Consider the following 11,962-nt stretch of genomic DNA (forward strand, 5'->3'; position numbering starts at 1 on the left):
TGACATATGTTGTCTAGAAATAGACACAGATAATACTGATAAGTTAGCTTCTCTGTCAGCTTCATTCAGAGATAACTTCTGGATACTCCCTGTTAATGATTCTTTATTTCCTGATACACCCATTAAATGATAAGTTGTTTGTTACCTCGGGTATTAGGTTGGTAATTATGGCAGCCTATACTAATGAACTTCATGATACTCTTACTGAATTTTGTTGAATTATTAAGAAGGAGCATCGGCAATACAGTGATTCATGCTAACTTTATTCATATTCCTACCATTTATTTTGTCTACAATAAGCCCTGTGGATAACCCTTTCATTCTGGCATCAACATATATGCAGTAAATACTGCCATCCTAACTTTTCATCTCTTTATCCACCTAGAGCCCTGGTCTTTTTGTTTTGTCTTTTGAAGATAATCTACCCATTCTTTTGAACTCTTTTACCTTCCAGTAGATTTCAACATTACTTGCAATCCAGTCTTAGTAGTTTATGTGGGTACATCTGGAATAAGAACAGTGATTGTAATAGATTTACTTAATATCTTAGTTGTAATTCTTAGTACAATGAGTCTTTACTTGGATCATAATAGCAATGGACAATGATGTGACAATTATTAACAGATTTCTGTTGTTTGAAAATGTGTGGTTGTATTTTTCCAAAGGAAAATGAAAAGGAGAAACATACTGTTTATTGCCTATAAAACTAGCAACCATTATAAAGTCTGTAACCCCCTTCTCTTTTGACTTCATTTAACCAGGTTGTGTATATCTGAAAAACTCCATTCACACATGCTCAGTGGAAACCTTGATAAAATATGACAACGAAAACTTCCACATACGTAGCTTCATCTTGGTATTGCAAGCCTGCTTAAGGTAAGTTGCTTTTTGAAATGTCTGGCTCTTGGGGACCATTTTGTGATTGAGAGTACTGAAGATATGCCAGTCTTTTTGTCTTCCTGCTGTTGATACACAGCCCCTGCAGTGAAATGGCCAAAAACACTGAAGAAGGAGCAGACTGTAAGAAAGACAGGAGGCCTAAGGAGAGAAGAAATTGGAGTGTAGGAAAGGAAGGCTGGAACTGGGGAGCAGGTGCTAGGTGAGGCCAATGTGATATGATTGGGTTTTGCATATAGGAATCATAGAATTGATAAAGACCTTGGAACAGCTGAGAGGGGAGACGGAGTGTGACCTTCAGCTTCAACAGAGACGTGAGAGCTAGGCAGTTCGGAAGAGCTGTGAGGCTGCAACTTTGGAAAACTTGAAAAAAGTAATAGACTATGAAGAGATGAAGCACTGATGTAGGAGTTTTCCTCAGGAAGACAGGTACAGGCAACTCAGAGAAGAGGGAAAGTAAAAGAAGAGTAAGAAGGGAGGCACCTAGATCTGGCATAGGGAGACACTGCAAATGGTATAGGTAGCTGAGAAGCAAGACTGAGAATAGCTAGGGACTGAGCTGAAGAATTCTGTGAGAAGAAGGAGCTGAGCCAACAAAAGATTGCAGGAAGAGTCAAATTTAGAAGTGAGGAGAGGGAGAAAGGGCTTAGCAGAGCAATAGGCTGAAAAAGACACGGCAAAAGAAGCAGTACCCACAATGGTTTCTCCAGGATGACTCCAGCTGAGAAACCCAATGCCCAAATGTATGTAGCATCCTCTCTATGGATGTCAGCTTAATTCTCCTGCTAGTTCTCTTGTCAGAGAGCTGTGGTACAGATCTGGATGTGGTATATGATATAATCCCACATCATAATTATGTGGATGTTTGAATTAAACCCAGAGAATTAGACATCCACACATATAAGCAGCTATGCAATACTGACATGATAAACCTAAAAGACTTTGAAAGTTTAAAAATTCCAGAAGATGAGGACTGCGTTTTCAGATAGTTGCATGCTTATGTACCATTTTTTTCCTATGGGAATTTTGCCTTACTCACTCCACAAGATGAAAGGACTTATTGAATCAACATGTATGCAATGCTGTGTTCTACCCACAGTTGCTCAGTTTGCTGCCCCCAGATTTATGTAGCTATATGAACTCTATTATTCAAGCTCCAGATATATTAATTTCCATATTAACATTGCTGTGCCATTCTTTAGTACACTCTCTGAGGGCTCCAAAACATGAATTAACTTATTTTTGCAACATCCATCTGCTTTTAATAATTGACTGGTTGAAAGTAAATTGATGTGTTTTTTTCATATATATTCTTGTGTGTAATTTCCAAATATCCTAGCACAGGCTTTAAATATCATGTGTCTCTTAATGAAAATGGACTCCTGTAAAAAAGCAAAATTGCTGTTTGATTCTTTCCCTGTCTCTTTTTATGGACAGTAGAACCAAAACAGATGATAGTGTACACTGATTGATGATTCTGTGATTACAGGCTTATTCAGTGTATCAGTCTATGTGACCCCATGTCATATCTTTTTTTCATGCCTTACCTAGAATCATAGAATGAACAAGGTTGGAAAAGACCTTCAAGAACTTCAAGTCCAACCGTTCCCCAGCACTGCCAAGGCCACCACTAACCCATGGCACTGAGGGCCTCGCCTACACCATGTGTGAACACTTGCAGGGACGGTGACTGCAGCCCTGCCCTGGGCAGCCTGTTCCAATGCCTGAGCACCCTCTGGGGAAGGAATTGTTCCTCAGCTCCATCTAAACCTGCCCTGGTGCAGCTTGAGGCCGTTTCCTCTTGTCCTGTCCCTTGTTCCTTGGGAGCAGAGACCGACCCCACCTCACTACAACCTCCTGTCAGGCAGTTGTAGGGAGCGATCAGGTCCCCCTTGAGCCTTCTCTTCTCCACACTGAACCCCCCAGGTCCCTCAGCCGTTCCCCATCACACTTGTGCTCCAGGCCCTGCACCAGCTCCATTGCTCTTCTCTGCCCCCCCCCAGCACCTCAATGTCTTTCTTGCAGTGAGGGGCCCAGAACTGAACACAGGTTTTGAGGTGCAGCCTCACCAGTGCCCAGCACAGAGGAACAATCCCTGCCCTGGTCCTGCTGCCGCACTGGTGCTGATCCAGGCCAGGAAGCTGGTGACTTCTTGTCTTCTGGGCACCAGCTGCTCATGTTCAGCTCTGTCAGTCAGAACCCCCAGGTCCGTTTCATGAAATTCAACTCTTAAGACTTTGAATTGTAAATTTATTTGTTAAAGGTTGCTTCCTGTGGAAAGGGCTGAGTTAAATTTCAGTACTAGCTCAGGAACAGGGATGCTGCTGATTTGAGAAACTGAAGGTTGACAGAATGGCCAAGATTTATGTTCAGCAATTAAGGTAACAAAAAAACCCAGCCCTGCTTCCCAGAAAGTGCCTTTGGACACTGTTCAGAGGTTTTCAGGAGCTGCGTGAATTAGTGGGACAGTGGGAAAAGTCAGTCAGAGGGACTTTTTGGTAGAGCTACTCGGGGAATCACAGTGAGGTTCCTTGAACATATCTGTAGCTGCGGTGCCTCCCGGGTATCTAAACTTGGTCATCCAAACCAAGAGGACCCTCCAAACCCAAGCACCAGGTTTTCTGCTTATCCACTGCAGTTTCTGTCAGTGAGACTTGTGAGGGAGTCATTTGTAGGTGCTTGATTTCCCACTTCAGCTTTAGAGCATAAAGTATGTACTAATCCTCTGATGAATGTCTGAAGCTCACTGTGCAACACCAGTGATCACTAGTGCTGGTCTGAACAAGGGTGGAGAATATCACCAGGCAACATGCCCTCTCCTCGGAAGATGGGCACAGGTGATGTGCTTATGAAGCTCATGTTATGGTGGGCTGTTTACAGCAATAATTGGCTTGCATCCATGTTAACAACAGGAGAGTGTAGCATTACGCTGCAGTAACGCTGAACTCCTGCTTTGCAAACCGCAGGCATGGAGAAGCTAATGGTTTGTTTTTCCCCTGTTACTGAATGACACCTTCACTCTAAGAATGCCAGACACAGTGAGTCACGAAAAGAGCATCAGTCAGCAGAATTTTCAGGCTCTTTCCCTTTTTCTGTAATAAGCAGAAGCAGGACTTTGGAAATTTCAGTTTTCTTTTGGGTTGGTAGATATTTTTTCTTAGGTCTTTACAGTTTCACCTTCGTTTTCCTCATGCTGTTGCTGGTTTCGTTTCTCTCATTATGACTGAATTGTTAATTCCTTACCAGTTTCTTGGTACTTCAGAGGTACCACCATTTCAGTTTTCAGAAGTGTTGCTTCTGACAACCAGAGGGTATTTCACCTTTAGTATCCTTAAAATGGTCTGTAAGCAGGTCACTGGTTGAAATGAATGGAAACAGAAGTCTATGAGTCTGAGAAAGCACAAGAAGCCAGGCAGAAGTGCACTCAGCAAGTTAACACCCGTTCTAGCATCCATTTCAGGCAGTATATTATCCACATTCTCTTCCCACTTCTTTTGCTTTGCTTTGACACAGATCGTGACCAGTGAATGGTATATAAGGCATATGCTGTTGTCTTTAAGCAGAAGCATATGGATACTTATGTAATCTTATTTAGTGCTAGTTTGTAATGATACTATTAATGCTTTAGGTTTTGGCCAAATTTCCCTAAACTTCTGCTGTCCCATTTTTAGTGTGTGACAGAGAGGCATGTATGAAAAGAAACTTGACTATATCCCCATTTACATCTCTATTTCTGGAAAATACTGAATTATTATTGCATTATAGCAATAAAGCAGGTTTGGACTATAGGAATTAGTTAGTTATTTTATGAATGACTCAACAGTGAACTGAAATTAGCTAGGACATTTGGTTAGTTTGCCAGCAGTGCTATCCACTTGAGAGAAGGGTAGTCTAAGGTGTTTAGAAATGGTTGAACCCCAGTTGAGGTGATGTTATAGCGGCCATGAAAAGGTGCATGTTCTCTATCATACAAGCACAGAATTCTTTTGTTTCTGCTCTAGGTCCAAATTCCATTTTGACAATTCATAGTTTACTATTTCTGTTCCACTACTGCAGTGTCACAAATAAAATTAATGGATGAATAAACCACTTTCATAATTGCTTGAGCTTTTCACTGATACTTTTTCCTCACAATATGCAGAACAGGTGGTTTGTTACCAAAAAGGCGCTGAGCATGTTCAAACTGAATCTTTCATGAGGTGGTCATTAGTTGACCTGACCCTTACAAGAAAACTTCTGTGCAAAAGATTGAAGCCAAGAACATGCTCTATACAGAAACAGCCTAAAAATGCATGTTGTTTTATTGAATTTGAATAAACTAAGCATTTTAGTAGTCGTTAAGAGAAACTCATGTATTGGATTTATATATTTTCTGCTCTTTTCGTATGTAAAAGTGACTAGAAATTACGGCTTTAAGAGAATTTGTTTTTCTCTCAGGCCAGTACTTAGAGATCTGGTACAGGCAGTTTGTTGTTGCATGTTATTTGTCTGTTAGAACACTAATAGAGCTTTTGACAGAAGCACAGAGAGATGACTCAGTACTCGGCAGATAAAACTGTTCAGTCATGGCCCTAAATGCATTTTATTTTAGTTCAGCCAGTGAACAGGGGCACTGCATGGACTTTGCTGATTAAAAACAAAAGTAAGGAAACAGAAGCTGGGTTTGACAATGTTAAGTGGAAAGCTGCAACCACAGAGAGCTCGGATAGGCAGTAGGTGGCAGAGTGCTCCCAGTAATCGGGAAGAAGTTGTGACTCAAGCCTTTTCCTGATGTCCCCGGTTTTGTAGTTCAAGCTGGTGTAAAGATGAGAGATGTAAAGGTGGAGAGAATCATAGCATTCAAACATGCTACCTACTTTTATAAAGTATGCCAGGGATACTGGGGTCAGCACTTGCCAGGAGAGGGGTTGTTGCTTCTATGTATGCTGCGTTATCAGTTCCTAAAGTAACTGTAGCAGTTTATCCTGCCCTGCAGCAGTTGGGTGACCTTGATCTTGCTTTGGAGCATTTGCCACCGTTGAGACTAAGCTAGTGCTTTGCCACCTCTAGAGAACAATATGTACATAGTTTACTCACTACTCAGAAATCCCTCTTAGCTCCATATACCTCAAGGAGATTTTAAACCAAAATGGAGTTTAACACATGGATTATTATGTCTGAGGATGTCTATAGATAACCAAGGCCTCCACTGTTTTCTGCATACATGCAACATAAATGATGTGTCTAAAGTAGTCTCCAAAGAGCAGACCATCCCATTAAAATAGTTTCTATACAGTACCCAAAAGGTGGGATCCAGTCTTCTGGCAAAGCCTTTTTTCCATGCTTGCCCTTCCCTAAATGGTGCTAACCTGGAACAAATCTACCTATCTCTATTAAGCACATTGGTTTAAAACAAGTTCACCTTGAGCAGTTTCCACAGTGCCCTGCTGCAAATAATCAATCCACTCAGGGAAATACCTTGTCCTAGGGAAACTTATGGTGCTTCCACAAACTCTCCCATCACATTTGTTTTTCATGTCGTTATTTTGCTGACTGCCAAAGGCTCTCTCTAGTATATACTGAGAAGTTTTATTACCTACTTAGGACTAGGCTGCTCTATCAAAGTAGGAGTGCCCAAAGACTGCTGAAAACCACACCAGGAAATGGTTGGTAAACACTTGGGGGAGCTGCCCATCCACTGTGTGAAAAGATTTATGGAATGATATGCTTAGCATTCTTCAGATAATCTGGAGCTAGTTTTGTCACCAGACAAGATTTAAAGGCAAAAGTATCTATAGGCATAGATTTTTGTAATTGGAAAAGCATTATAAAACTACAAAATAACCAAACCTTATGGAAATGATATTTTTATTGAGGTTATGCTATTTTTAAAATTATACTTCCACAGCTGCTTCTATATTTAAGTTGGCTTCTGAGACTGACCCTTTAGGCTCTGCTAATAGTTACTGGGACATCACATGGATAGGCAGAAACTTAGTTCTTTTTGCTTTTCTTCTCAGGCTATTTAACATTTCTACCAAGTGCTTTGGTTAGACTAAGATTATACCAGTAGTCTTCAGGATGCTTTCTCCTGCTTGTATCTTCCTTAAGTCTTGATGGAATAGCTTTACAAATGATACATCATAGAACATAGAGATTGTCTGAGTTCCCTTCCATTTGCAGAGTTAGCTTGCTATCACTGCATCAATTGCTTAGCATATAAATGAAAGATTGATTTGAGAATGGGTGTCCAGCTGTGCGTAGCTCCCCTCCTTCCTCCCTCATACACACTTAGTCAGACTTTGGGGAAATCAGGAGCAATGCTGTCGCAGGAATGTTTACGAGTGCTCAGTGCACATGGAAGCACATGGTGGAAACCAAAAACATCTCTGCAAACAGAAAAAGTCGCTCCAGGACCATCCCAATCATGGTCATCCCAATCTTCCTGTCAGAAGAGCTAGTTTTCAAAAGTGTTAGGTTTTATTAGAAACCTCCCCAATTTCATCCTATTCTATGAGCATTCCTATTGTATTTCCAGTTGTTTTAGGATTTGCTTTGGACAGATAAGAGTCTGTAACATCTTTCTGAGTCAGCAGTGCAGTTATTTAAAGTTTAGCATTGTTATTTCAGGATATGTGGTCTCTTTCTTCCTGGCAGTGTTGAAGGCCACTGTTCAAGTGTTGGACAGAGCCTTGGGTAACATGGTCTAGTGTGAGGTGTCCCCGCCCATTGGAGGGGGGTTGGAACTGGATGACCTTAAGGTCCTTTCCAACCCAAATTATTCTGTGATTCTATGATATAATTCTTTGTGGTTTTGCTGATATAATTCTTTGTACATTCTAGAACTACATCCTAAACCAGAAAGATATGTCATTATAAAATGACACACTCAAGAAGAGTGAGTGTGTTTGCGCTCTCCAAAGTGGCACTTACTTCACTGAAATGAAAGTTTGTTTAGAGTTTTTATTCTACTTTTGCTAATGCAAGCTGTGGTTATGAAAGCCACCTAGTATTTTGTTGAGATACTGGTCTGAAGCATCAGGTAAAGAATTATTAGGTAACTACTCTTTTGCCTGCAATTCTGCAGAAAATAGTATTGTTCTTAAGGCTCAAGTGAGACAGCCATTAGTGACAACAGCACTTCATGGTGGAGAATGGTCTTCTTGACAAAGAACTGGTATTCAAATCATAGGGAAACATCAACCAGATAACCAGACTCAAAAACAGCTCAAACTCAGCCAATGGCTTTTTTACATTAATGTGTGGTGAGAAAGGGAGAGATCTAAATCAGCAGAGACTATGCTTTGGTACATTAAGGTTGAGTGTGGTTATTAGAATGAAGAGTTGGGGGATTAAAGACCCATTTGGTTCCCATCTATAACCAAATAGGTTTGGTGGTTAAAATGTGTAAGAGTAAGCAACAGCTTACTCTTGTCCTGCTCACTATATTTCAGTATATTTGTTGTCCTTCACCTACCATGTCCTGTCCTGTCTATCCTACCAGTAGTTCAGAGGTGAGAGCAAATAGGCATACGAGAGAAGACAAACTGATAACTGTGTTGGAGATAGGCTAACCACCACATAGTGAGGCTTAATATATCCTGTCTTTGCCAACTCCAACTTTGCAAATAGTGTAGTGAAAATTAGGTCTTCATTTGTCAGAAGGAGGTTTTCATGTGCTTGTTTGAAGTTGACTTACGGATTAAGGTGGATTTTGATCCACATTTTCTCTTACCAAGAAAAGAGGACTTTGTGTTCCTTGTGCATAAATGGATTGATAAGGCTCTCTTCCGCCAGAATATTACAGAGGATGCACAAGATTCTTACGAAGGGCTGCTTATATCAATGGCAAGTAGTCTCTTCTTTATATGAGTGTAACATGATGTATTTGAATTGTTCATTTAACTCTTCTGCCCTGGCCTGTATTGTAAATGTACTTCTCTGTCGATTTCTAAGTGAAGAAACTGTTGTACAACAAACAGTAACTTACTAATCATCGCATCCATTTTAATTTTAAGTGTGTGTGGTTCAAAACTCCTGCACAGGAAGTAGGCTTTTTATCCACTTCAGCTCTTGCTGCTTCCTGAAGTGCACCCAGGAGAAGCCCTGAGAAGGTCTTAGAATGAAAAGAATGGAGAAGCTCCACTTCCAAGAGGTACTGGAAATGTCCTCAGTCAGCTCAGTAGTTGTAGGTGTTACAGAATTATGCTAGTCTTCCTATAATTATAGATCCAAATGCTGTCAAGACTAGTATTTCAGAGAAGAGAGGACATGTGCTTGCCTATTTGAGTCTTAAGTTACAGGGGTGTGAGTCCATATATCCTTTTAATTCTCATCTTCCTAAAGAAAAGGCTTTATGATCATCCTGCATCTTACAACCTTTCTCTCCAAAATTTATAGGGTAGGTGAGCTAGCAGAATTGCTGTGTCTTTTGAAGCCAAGGGCTCCCTGTAAGAGGGCAAGAGCTTTAGCTGCCATGAAGAGAACACAGGAAATATCCTTTTTCTTTTGACGTGAACATGACTGGCTAAATATAGAGAGAGTTGGAGCCAGTACACTTTTCTTTTACCTGTATCTGTTTTGAACTGATAAATGTTATCTTTCTCCTCTCTACAGCTTTTTTAAAAGCTCACTGCAAGCTCAGTCTGGAGGATGGCTGGGTTTGACTATGTACTCTCAGCTTCAGGAGAGAAAGCAGTGTCATTATTGCACTTTAAGAGAAAATACAGAAATTAGCACAACTGGACTTTGAACATGGCTTTTTAACTGACTTTCCAACTGTACCTGATCTCCTAATTGTGGCCTTGCAGACCTTGCCAGTGCAAAAATCCCTCTGGAAAGAAAGTTGCCTTGTCACAGAAGAGCCCATGTGATGTAAATAGTTCCAATGGTTTGCTATTACTTCAGGAGCAACTCATGTTTATTTATTTGAGTCTTAATACTTGGCAACTAGTGATGAAGAAGCATTATTGTCTAAATCAATAAAGCTAGCCATTTATAGCTAAATGTCCACCTTTCCTCCCCAGCTTGATAAGAAATACTCCAAGGAGTACAGTAGTTTTAGCTAGTCTATGCCAAGAATACAATCTTAGGCAATATTGCTAACATCACCTCAGCATGGATTCATAAGGGCCAAAATTCATGCATAAGAATAAGCCAGCCCTACCCTCATCATCACTGTCAAACTCTATCACTGTTAGTCTTTACTCTTATTTGTAGAGTAGAATTTTTAGCATTTTTGGTTTTGGAGAAAAAATCAGAATCATAAACTTGTCTTTTAATCCAAACTCAACATTTTTTTTTGGACTGAAGAGATTATTTTTTTTTTTAATACAATGTATTTATTATCCTGTTTTCTGTATCTTTACCACACCAAAGCAAATGTGTTTAATGAGAAGAAAGGCTATAATTAGGATCAAATCTCCCTACATTACAGGTACACATGAACTGAAACAGGGGAAGTTCAGGTTAGATCTAAGGCAGAAGCTCTTCCCTGTGAGGGTGCTGAGGCGCTGGCACAGGGTGCCCGGAGAAGCTGTGGCTGCCCCATCCCTGACAGTATTCAAGGCCAGGTTGGACACAGGGGCTTTGAACAATCGTGTGAGGTGTCCCTGCCCATGGCAGGGGATTGGAACTGAATGAGCTTTAAGGTCCTTTCCACCCCAAACCATGCTATAATTCTATGAACATTAGTGCTACAGACTGAGCTGGTGTTACTCTGCAAGCCAGACAGCTCTGCTGTACTGGTGCAGTGTGGGCAATATTCAGGACTGTGAACAAGTTCCAGAATGAAATCAATGCAGACGTTGTTGCTGACCGAGCTGGAGAGTGCTGTGTGTGCACTGCTGTCTACCATATGCACCAGAAAATCCTGCTGCAGAGCTTCTAGTTGCCACCATGATTATCATAGAGGCAGATGATGTCACCGCTAGAGGGCAAATGGAAAAGGTTTTTGTCATCGTTAGTGTTATTTATGTCAAAGCATCAGTGCTTTAAAAATCTGTTTTTAGAGAAGGAACAAACCTGAACATTCACTTTTGTTTGGGAGCTCTGGGCACACTGAAAGCTCCATTATTTTTTACTTAAATAGAACTGCAGCTGTTGAATGGTTTTCTATAATGTACTTTATTGCAGTGCTACAAGTTGCCTGGAGATATTTTCTAGTCACAAGCAGTCTGCAAATTATACCAAGCAAATTGTAAATAGGGCTGAAAAATTAAGAAATCCACAAGCTTGTCTGACACAACTTTTTACTCCATTGGAGAAATTTGGCTTGATTTAATCACAGCAAGACAAAGCATCTTTACTATAAGTGAGATTCAGGGCCTACATTACTAATGTATTACATCTTTATTGTACCTTCATTAATTCTGAAGTTGTATCGTCTGAACCTCTCCATTACATTCTGTGTAACTTGTGTTCACTGCATCCTTTCTAAAGGACATTTTCAAGCATGACTATCTGTTAACAAAAAGATGTACCTACAATACGATTACTTAATGACAGCTCCTGCCACAGCTAGAATTACCTCATCTCCTGAAATCCTCTGTAACGGCTTAGGCTTGAGAAGCATAACCCACAGAAGATATCTCAGACATTTCACATTTTACTTTCTGTCCAGATGTACTTCTTGTAAGAACCAATTTTGGAAAAAAACATGCCCCATACTACTTCTTGTGGACTCCAACTGACTTTCTGCTATTTCACAACCAGTTCTTCCTCTAGTTATCAGTCACTGATACATCTTCACTTGTCAAGCATCTGGCTGCCTCTAATAAAAGACATACTCTCTATACCCTTCAGTGAGTACCAGCAGCACTGTGGCCATGGTAATGCAGAGCTCAGCATCACATAATCACTGAGTAGATGTATATTCAGGACACAGGATCAGTTTTGCAGTTTGCCCTGAGCTTTTCCCCATTCTGAGTAAACTGCTAATAGTAGGCAAGCCAGCCCAGGCTTGTTTCCTAGAGCTGCTGTAACATTTCTCACTGCAGTGTAGACATTCCATTAACTGTTTTCACTGAGGATCAGAGCAACTAGTTACAATGTGAAGCTTGTAAGTCCAAAACGTCTGATTTAAGGA

This window comes from Pezoporus flaviventris, unplaced genomic scaffold (assembly GCF_033815535.1).
Source record: "Pezoporus flaviventris isolate CSIRO_AGI_PZ_B2104156 unplaced genomic scaffold, CSIRO_AGI_Pfla_v1 ptg000037l, whole genome shotgun sequence".
NCBI classification, from domain to species: Eukaryota; Metazoa; Chordata; class Aves; order Psittaciformes; family Psittacidae; genus Pezoporus; species Pezoporus flaviventris.